A 10,088-nucleotide genomic window follows, 5' to 3' on the forward strand; every position below is an offset into this window, starting at 1 on the left:
ACCCCTCCCCTGCTTCTCTAAACTCTGTCCACTTAGTGTGCCCCGGGCCAGTCCCTGCCTCTCCTGGCCTCAGTTTCCCGGTTGGCTCCTGAGCGCTGGACACAGACCTGCGTCCCCCTCCCAAGCCCCCCCGTAGGTGCGGCCTGGGCTCCCAGCGCCTCGGCGGGTTTGGTGGGGTGCACTGTGGGATGCACAGGCCTTCCCGCCTGCAGACTGGAGCGGACCCCGCCGGGCGGCCCAGCCCCCTGCCCGCAGACAGCGCGTGCACAAGAGCCCGCCTGGCCGCACGCACGCGCATCAGGAGCACCAACGGCTGCCGGCCCGACGGCTACCGCGCGTCCCTGCTGGCTGCCGCCGTGAGACCCCACGACCCCCAGGCCACCCCGCTCCAGCCAGGCAGGCCGGAGACCCGGGGTCACGGGCGTCGTGGAATACTGCCTTCCCTGCTGTGCCGGCCCCCAGAGTCCGCCCCAAGGTCAGCTTGTTCCGTGGCCGGGTCAGGAAAAGCTGAGTCCCGGCAGGGAGGTGAGTCTACCCCTTCCCCCTCTTCCTCTACCTTCTTTTCTTTGTGTTCCCAGCAGGCCCAGGGGACACAGGTCCAGCCCATCCCCCCTGCCATAAGAGGGGATGGGGGGAGCCAGGAGGGGCCCACAGTGACAGAGGGCCAGTATTGGGGGTAGTCACTGTTATTAGGGAGCCCTTCCTGGGCACTCAGTGCCTTCACCCCGTTTTAGATGAGCAGTGGTACCAGCGCTCAAGGTCACTCGAGGGACCAAGCCCCGCAGAACTGAGGCTCTAAGGAGTCACCGCATAAGCTTGCCTGCCCCGTGCACGGGAGCTTGAGGAGGTGGCCTCTGAGCCCAGCCTTGGCCATGAGTCTCTCGTGAATGGGGGTCCTGGAGAGGGGTAGTGCAGGCAGGGGGTTCCGTGGGAGCAAGGACCTCGTGGGTAAGGAGGGCTCCAGGGAGGCTGGAGCACGGTGTTAGGGGTACACATGGGGCCAGATCCCAGGGCTCTGAATGCCCGACAGAGTCAGGGACACTGCAGGTTTGGGCAGGCAGGTGACACAATCCTGGCCACCTTATCAGAGCCACGGCATCCTGGCGTTGGAGGGAGCCTAGTGGGCACGTTCTCGAGCACGCCAAAGCATGGATCCCTAGGAAGCAGCCAGGGCTGAGGAGAACTGCTTCCGTGTCCTCACGTGCACAGTGAGGGCCGGGCAGTTGTCTGCCTCCTGCGGGACCAGGTCCGCCGCCTGCCGGGGCCAGAGCTGGCTCCCTGTCAAAGGAGCCATTCAGGATAGGTCCGTCCCCACGAAGTCTGGGGCCAAGGCAGCACTGTGCCACCCAGATGGCCAAGGTGCTCCTGCACTGTCGCTGCTGTCGTCAGGGTGACGAGGATGGAGGCACGCGGTCCTCCTGCGGACTGGAGAAGAGTGAGGGGCCGTGCCTGCAGCCGGGAGGGCGCGGCTCCCGCCGACTCGTTGGGGACGTGCGGAGACCGACTCCCACGACCCGGGAAACCCCAGACTCTTCAGTCACCCACACTAGCAGGCAGCTTTGGGGGGTTCCAGGAACTGGGGTCCTTGGCTCTTTTTTGTGGGTGCAGATTAGGGAGCACTGGCATGGGGAGGTGGGGGTGGGCACGCTGTCCTTGGCCTTCAGAGGACTGCAGGATGAAGGTCCTCTTGCTTTGGTCCACTTCAGAGCTGGAGGAGCTGGTAAGTGCTCCCTGAACACGGTGGCAAAACCCACACTCTGATGTGTGGCTGTACCTGTCACGGTCACAGGGCTTGGAGCTGCCGCTGGGCCTGGGATCCTCCCTGGGGCCCTTGTGGTGAACGGAGGGCTGGCTTTGCAGTGGTCACACGTACTGGGCGTGGTGTGGCAGCACACCGCCAGGAAGACCGGGGGAAGCGCACAGGGAACACTGACAGGTGGTGGCCCGGCTCCTTGACCACGGCAGCCTTGGCAAACCCTCTGGATCTGAGGACGCTGAAGGCACGAGGGCTGTGAGTAGTCCGTCTGTGGGCAGTCAGGTCAGCCGGTCACTGCCGGTTTCTTCCATGTGTGTCTTCTCTGCAGCAGAATTTCAGGGTCAAAGTAGACGGGAGGGTGGCGTGGGCCGGCAGTCGGGGCAGAAAATGCTCGTGTGGCCTGGTCAGCTGCAGTCTGTAACTGATCACCTACCTGACACCCCAGACCCTAGGGAGCCAGCTCTGTGCCCGGCCCGGGCCAGGGGCCATTTCCAAGATGACCTTGCTGAACTAGGAAAAGAAAAGTAACCCTACAGTTAGCAGAAGGAAGAAAATAATAAGGGTTAGAGCTGAACTAAGCGGAATGGAGAACAGATGAGCATTTGAGAAAAAGGACAAGTTCTTTCTTGTAAAGATTTATGCAAGTGACAGATATTTAGCTAGCGTAATAAAAAGAGACAAGACTCAAAAAGCAGGAGTCAGAAGAGACAGTGGGACGTTATTAATGACTCTACATTCTACAAAAGGATTCTAAGAGTACTATAAACAGTCTATGCCTGCTAATTGGTTAAGCTAGATGAAATGGACAAGTGCGTTGTAGAAGCCCACATACTACCCAGACGGACTGAGAAAGAAATGGAAAGTCTAAATAAGGCTAGAATAGGTGAAGAGGTGGAATCGGTTAGCAGAACCTTCCCAAAAAAGAAAAGGAGAGAACCAGCTGACCTCTCTGGGGCGTTCTCCCAAATATTCAAGAAGGTGTGACCTCAGTCTTTCTCGAACACCTACAAAAAATAATATAAGCAGAAGGAACGCTTAACTCACTGTAGGATGCGCAAACAGAACTAAGCATTATAGTGAAAGAAATTTACATCGCGATCAAGTGTCATTTATTTCAGGAAGTGCAGGGGTCGTTGAAGAGAGTTAACATAACATACCATATCAACAGAATGATGGAGCACAATCTGAACCGACATAAAGAGAGCGAGTGACGATGTGCAAGGCTTCAGTATGAAGACCGGTCAATAAAATAGAAACAGAAGATGACTTTCTCCGCGTGATAACAGTTGCTTATGAGAAACTCAACTGTACCCTCATATTCAGTGGGAAAGACCGAAAGCTTTCTTTCTAAGATTGGGAACAAGACAAGGATACCACCTGCTTTTACCACTTTATTTCAACATGGTAATGGAAGTTAGGCCAGAGCAATGAGGCAAGACAAAGAAAGAAAAGATACCAACACTGAAAAGGAAAGTAAAAGCATCTTTATTCAGAAATGCCGTGCGCTTCTGTGTAGAAAGTCATAAAGGAGGAAAAATGATTAGACCAGTAAGCATGTTGAGCAGAGTTTAGCAGAGAAGATCGACAACAAGGTCAATGAGAGAGAATTGAGACCCGAGAAATAAACCCATACGTGTACGGACAGTTGATTTTCAAGATGGGTACTAGGATCATTAAAGGAGAGAAAAAACCCATCTTTTCACCAGATGGTACTGTGAAACCAAATATCCACATGTCAGAGAGTGTAGCTGGAGCTTTACCCAACACCATGTACAAAAATTAACCCACAATGAATCAAAATAACACTATTAGAAGAAAACAAGGGGATGAGTCTTTATGACCATCTGGCTGTGTCATCTTACATGTGACAGCAAAGGCAAAGGCAACAACAACAAAACAGATAAATTGGGCATCATCAAAATTAAATACTTTTTTTTTTTGCATGAAAGGACCCTCGAGATTGAAAAGACAACCCCAGACTGGGAGAAAATATTTGCGTATGTAAATATGATAAGGGTCATGTGTCCAGAACATACAAAGAATCCTTACACTTCAACAACAAAACATGGTCCAGGGAAGACGAGTGAAGGACTTGAATACACATTTTGCCACAGATGATACACGAATGACCGATAAGCATATGAAAACACGATCAGATCTTTAGAGGTTAGGGAAACGCCAATTAAAACCACAATGAGATGAAAAAAAAAACGGGGGGGGGGGCGCCTGGGTGGCGCAGTCGGTTAAGCGTCCGACTTCAGCCAGGTCACGATCTCGCGGTCCGTGAGTTCGAGCCCCGCGTCAGGCTCTGGGCTGATTGCTCGGAGCCTGGAGCCTGTTTCCGATTCTGTGTCTCCCTCTCTCTCTGACCCTCCCCCGTTCATGCTCTGTCTCTTTCTGTCCCAAAAATAAATAAAAAACGTTGAAAAAAAAAATTAAAAAAAAAAAAAAAAAAAAAAAAACGGGGGGGCGCCTGGGTGGCTCAGTCGGTTGAGTGTCCGACTTCAGCTCAGGTCATGATTTCACAGTCCGTGAGTTCGAGCCCCGCGTCGGGCTCTGTGCTGACGGCTCAGAGCCTGGAGCCTGCTTCGGATCCTGTGTCTCCCTCTCTCTCTGCCCCTCCCCTGCTCATGCTCTGTCTCTCTCTGTCTCAAAAATAAATAAAATTATTTTTAAAAAAAACCCACAATGAGATGCCATGCCACGCCCAGCAGAATGGCTATGATTTAAAAACAGGAAAGCACAACTGTCGGGGAAGATGCTGAGAAATTTTCAGTTGTTCCTGGGGGCACTGTGACAGGTACAAGTCTGGGAGCAGTTCCTCGGGAAGGGGAGCGTAGCATTGTCGTTTGAGCCAGCACCCAGCAATTCCACTCCGAGGTCTATACCAAAAGAATTGTAGGCAGGTGTTTACACAAATACCTGTATGTGAGTATTCGTAGCAGTCAGTACTCTCCACTGAGTCTGGAAGGTGGAAACCCAGGTCGCGGTGAGATGAGTGGATAAACGGTGCAATATTATTCCGCCCGAAAGAGAATGAGCCACTGATAGAGGCCACGACGTGGACGAAGCTTGCAACGTGCTAAGTGAAAGCGACCCTTCGGGAAAGGCCACGTGTTGTGTGATAACACGGGTGCAAAACTCCTGGGTGGGTGCGGTGTGCGGGGGTGGGGAGTGGGGAGCCACTGCTTAGTAGGGACGGTGTTTCTGTTTGGGCTGATAAACATGTTCCAGAACCAACAGTGATGGGTGTGACACATAGTGAATGTAATGAGTGGCATTGACTTGGACAAGTTAAAATGTCTTCAATGTCAACTATTTAACATGAATTTTATGTTCGCGAACATGTTTTATGAACATACAGGTGACCATGGAGTAGATGGCAAAAGGGGGCGCAAGTTAGAAAGGCACAGGATGCAGTCGCAGACTAGGGATGGAGAGGCTCTGTTTCTGGAGCGGCTGCCAGCCGGGTCTCCTGCGCTGGCCCCAGAGGTGGTGCCAGATCTGCTTCTCGTTCTGGAGCTGGGGTTGGATGTGGCGCGTTAGTGACCCTTGCTGTGCGTTCTACGCTCGCCCCACCTCTGCAGTAGGTGTCGGTCAGAGCCGGCTCGGGGTTTGGGGCTGGTGCGGGTGGGAGCCCAGGCCCGCCTCCTGCTCCAGGGGATTCCTGCTGCTCTGTTCCGGAGCTGAGGGCGCTTGGCTCTTCCTGTGGGTGCAGAGGGAAACACCGGTGCCGGGAAGGGGGGACCGGGAAGGATAAGAGCTGGTGGGGCAGCGGACGAGGCAGAAACGTCACTTGCTGGCCAGTGGTAATGCCAGGAAGATGCTCACCGTGGCCTCCTGTCCGGAATTGGAGGAGGTGACCCAGTGCACGCTGAACACGTGGGCCACCAGCTGCTGACTTAGAGGGCACACCTGCGCCTGTCCGAGGCCTGGGAGTGGGGGCCACCCCTGATCCTGGGCTCTACACGAGCAGGCGAGCGCGCGGCTGGGCGGCGAGTCGTGGCTGTGACCTGCGCTCATCAAGGGTGGGGAGGTGTATGGAAGGCAGCGTGCGTGGTCACACTCCTTGGCAGGTGTCGGCTAGTCTTCTGGGTCCGAGAGCACAGAAGACATGGAGGGCTGTGAGTGGACAGGGGAGGCCGGGCCAGCCTGTTGAAGGGCAGGCATCGTGTCTGGTCACAGACGGGCTTTGTTGGGGCGGGGGGGTGTCTGGGCCCTGGGAGTGGCCTGGGCTGGCAGGTTTGTCTGGGGGGCTCAGTCCGTAAGTACGTAGCTGCTTGACTAGCCCCTGGGGGAATGAGGCAGCGCTAGGGGCCAGTGAGAAGGTACCCTCAGCAATTTTGAGTCCTGTCTGCTTCCTGTAGGGGGTGGGAGGGTTGAGCTGGCTGCATGCCTGACATTTGCCCTCTTGGTGCAAGTCTGATTCTTTAGGACAGAGGCCCAGTCGGCAGGGAGGGTTCATGGTGTAGAGCAGGTTGGCATCGTCAGGGCCTTCAGTGTTGGTGGGAGATGGACAGGGGAAGGGACAGAGGAAGGGTCAGCCGTGGCTGCAGGCCAGGAGAAGGAAATGCACAGAAACGGAAAGGACATTAGTGGTGGTCAGGGGGGCAAACGGTGTGGGCACCAGGACCCTTGGTGGTGCCAGTGTTTCCCACCCTGCACCCACAGAAAAAGCCAAGTGTCCCTGGCTCCTGAAAAGAGCTTCTGGAATCCCCCAGAGCTGGAAGCGGGCCTGGGGGGCCCGGCAGAGTCCGATGTCTGCGGTAACGTATACAGGGTTTCTGTGTAGCGTGATGAGAACATTCTAGAAATAGATAGTGGTGATGGTCGCACAGCATATTGGATTTACTTAACGCCACTGAATTGTACAATTTAAAAGGATTAAAAGTTAAATTTCCACTGTGTGTGCATTTTAAAACATAAAATGTAATAAACTTTAACGTACGGGAAAAAGAGAAAGAACACTTAGAAACAAACACTGTTATCCCGAGACAGCTCTAGTGCCAGAAGTGGCCCCGGTTGTTGCTCAGGAGCGGATGCCCGGGAGACGCCGGAGTGGGCTCAGCATGGGAGTCAGCGCCACGCTGGCAATGCCTGGCTCTGGCTTGGGGACTGGCGCGGGACCCGGGACCGGGGCTGGTGCTGGAGCTGGCTCTCGCCGTGACACTCTGACCCCGGCCCCGGTAGCAGAATTGGTGAGAGAGCTGACCCCGGCTCTCGGTCTGGCTCCAGAGCCGCAGCTGGCTATAACCCCCGAGCTGGTCCGTGTGTGGGAGCCGGAGGGGTCTCTGATCCTGGAGCTCCACGGCTGGTGCCAGAGCTGCCTCTGACTCCAGAGCTGGGCAAGATCTTGTGCTGGACGTGGCTGTAGCTTTGCAGCCCCCCTCACTGGCTGTGGGGTGGATACAGTCCCCCCTGTTCAGCTGTGAGCTCGAGGGCAGGGAGAGTGTCTAGGGTTCACATTTATATTCCCGATGCCTGCATGTTAAAGGGAGCGGCACATAGGTGCTGGATACATGAATGAATGCATGAATGAATGAATGAACGAATGAATGAGTCGGTCAGCTAACCCAAGATGACTTTGCATCTCAGGTTTCCACATCTGGAAAGTAACGGCAGCCTGCGGGAATTGGGAGGATCACACAGATTCAACGCCCGTGTGAGTGCCTACTGTGTACGAGGCACTATTCTAGAGGCTTGGGAAGAAAGCACAGGAAAAGCACCGTCCCTGCTTGCACGGAGCTGGCGGGAGCGGGGCTCCAGCGAGGGCACGTGGGTCACAGACAAGCAGTCCAAGCCCTTCCGGGAGCAGCTGCCGGGATTGGCAGGTTGTACACACGTCCTTGTCCAGCAGCTCGAGACGAATCTGGGTGGGGCCGGAGGGCTGGTGGGCTTACTGGTCTGAACGCCCCTGTGAGCGTTCCCTTCAGAAGTCCTCGGTGTGGCCATCTTCAAAATGGGCTTGTGAGGAAATCCCATCCTTAGGTTCCTACACGAAGTTGGTCTTGATCCTGTGAGACCAAGAGCTTCCTATGACCCATCTTCCCTCTGGTAACCCCAGAGTCACCAAGGGAGCTGGGTAATGTCTTCTGAGAGACCATCTAGGGTCCCCTTCTGGCAAATGGGGCAAAAGTGTGCAAACGGGGCTCGGATCCCTGGGCTTTAACCACCAGTGGCCACAATGACCCTGGCATTGAAGCCATCTATCCAGGTGCTCAAAAATCCAGCTCAGAGTGGGAGGGACAGAAGAGCGAGGGGTTGGCCCTGCGGGCAGTTAGGACCAGGGAGAGATCTCGGCAAACCAGTAGATAAGAAGCTTCACTCCTCACAGTTTCTTCCTCGCCTGCCCTGCCTGCGTTGTGTTGCATCTGGTGGGTGGTCGTCATTTATCTCACGGACCTCTGATGAAGGAAAGTGGCTTGTTTCCAATCTTTTGCTGGTATGCAGAAGGCCGCAGTGCAGGACCATGTGCAGATGTCAAAGTGTGGAGGTGTTTCCGTGGGATAAAGTCCCTGAACGGGGATTGTTGAACCAAAGGGGACTTACATTCATAATTTTGATACGTGTGGCCAGACTGCCTCCATCCAAAGGCACCGTGCATTCTTGTCAACAATGAGTAAAAGTCCCTGTTTGTACACAGCTTCTTTTGGATTTAATAATTTTGTCATGACCGAGACTGAGTATATATCATGTGTTTGAGGCTCTTTATATTTCTTTTTTGTGAAGTGTGTTTTAACGTATTTTGCCCGTTTTTATATCCTGTGGCTGTTCTTTTTTTTATCAGTTTCTAGGATCTCTATTTATAGGGGGTGTAGGCTCTTGCCTGAGATATGAGTTAGAAAAATTCGTTCCCAGTTTATCGTTTCTTCCTTTGTAAGTTGTGGTGTCTTTTCCCCGGGACAGTGGTAAAGTGTCAGTGCTCCCGGTTTGATTTGTGGATTCGATACAAATACAATCCCCATAAAATACCTCAGCAGGTATTTCTTTTCAGAAACCCATGAGCTAACTTCACAATTTATGCAGAAATACAAAGGGCCAAGAACCAGAACAACCTGGAAGGACATAGCTGGAGGACATACACCACCAGATAGTCAGACTTTCTGTTCAGCTACAGTGAGTGAGGCAGTGGGGAAGTGATGCCAACTAGAGTACGACAAAGTGTCAGTTCAGCCCAGAGGCCCCCATACGGATGCTGCGCAGGTCTGAGCACAGCAAACGAAGCCAAACGTAGGAGAGCTCGTCCGCAAAAATGTGCAGTGTATGTGGATAGAGCGTGGGAGGAAGCTCCGTGCTTGTCCCAGCTGAGGCAGGAATCGCACGTGACAAGGTTCAACCTCTTCCATCATAAAGATCAACGTAATAAAGGCCTCTTATGAAAAGCTCGTGTCTAATGTCATCCTCCGCGGTCAGGTCAGGAACAAGGCAAGGTCGCCCACTCTTGCTATTTCTGTTCAATCTAGTATCTTAAGTCCTAGGCAAAGCAGTGAGGCAATGAAAGAAAGTAGGAGGCGTCTAAACTAGAAAGGAAGAAGTAAAATGATCTGTGTTCATAGATGACATCATTTAAGTAGAAAAATCCACCAGAAAACTGTCAAAACTAAAGCAGGATTCAGCCAAGTTGCAGGATACACAATTAACACTCAAAAATCAGGCGTATTTCCATATAAACAATGATCTGAAAAGGAAATTGAAACATAACTCCGTTTATAATAGCATCAAAAAGAATAAAGTACTTAGAAATGAACCGAACCACGGAGGTGAAAATCTTTTACAAGATATTACTGAAGGTTTTTTTTTTTTTTTTACTTTAGAGAGAGTGTGAGCAGGGGAGAGGGGCAGGGAGAATCTTGCCGGTAACTTGTGAATGAGCTCAGAAGGGGACCCTGCCCCAACCCAGCCTCAGCTGAAACCACAGCCCAGGCTCCTGGGAGACCTTGAGGCACAGGCTTCATTCAGCTGGGCTAAGCGGGGGCCCTAACCACAGACCCTGGGATAGTGTTTGCTTTTGGGAGCACTAGTCAGGGTAACGTGTCTCACACATAGACAAGCAGTATATCCTGCCAGGCCCACGTCTGGCCCTGCTCTCCTCCCTCCCTCCCTCCCCCCTCCCCAGCTCTCTCCAGCAGCAGTGGCTTCTTCTCAGCCCCTCTGGCCAAATGTGCTTCTGCCTCTGGGTCTCTGCACTTGTGAGCTTCCCTTCCCCCAGCACACTGTTCCCAGACTTGTACAGGGCCAGCTACTCTTGTCTTTCTGGTCACAGCATGATTGCCACCTGGAGGCCTTTTAGACCCTGCTTAGGGGCTCCTGACTGGCCCTCAAGCACCCTGCT

General features: G+C 53.4%; 1 long non-coding RNA gene across 2 annotated transcripts; it reads left to right on the forward strand.

Moving 5' to 3' along the window:
* The first annotated feature begins 321 nt into the window (after positions 1 to 321).
* LOC122240202 lies at positions 322 to 8,399 on the forward strand. 2 transcript variants are annotated; one of them, XR_006219575.1, is made up of 3 exons: positions 322 to 525; positions 7,352 to 7,587; positions 8,091 to 8,399. It is a non-coding gene; the product is annotated as an uncharacterized LOC122240202 (long non-coding RNA). The 2 variants fall into 2 exon arrangements; XR_006219574.1 differs by having other exon boundaries at positions 7,352 to 8,399.
* Positions 8,400 to 10,088: the final 1,689 nt, after the last annotated feature.

This window comes from Panthera tigris, chromosome B4, assembly GCF_018350195.1.
Source record: "Panthera tigris isolate Pti1 chromosome B4, P.tigris_Pti1_mat1.1, whole genome shotgun sequence".
Taxonomy (NCBI): domain Eukaryota; kingdom Metazoa; phylum Chordata; class Mammalia; order Carnivora; family Felidae; genus Panthera; species Panthera tigris.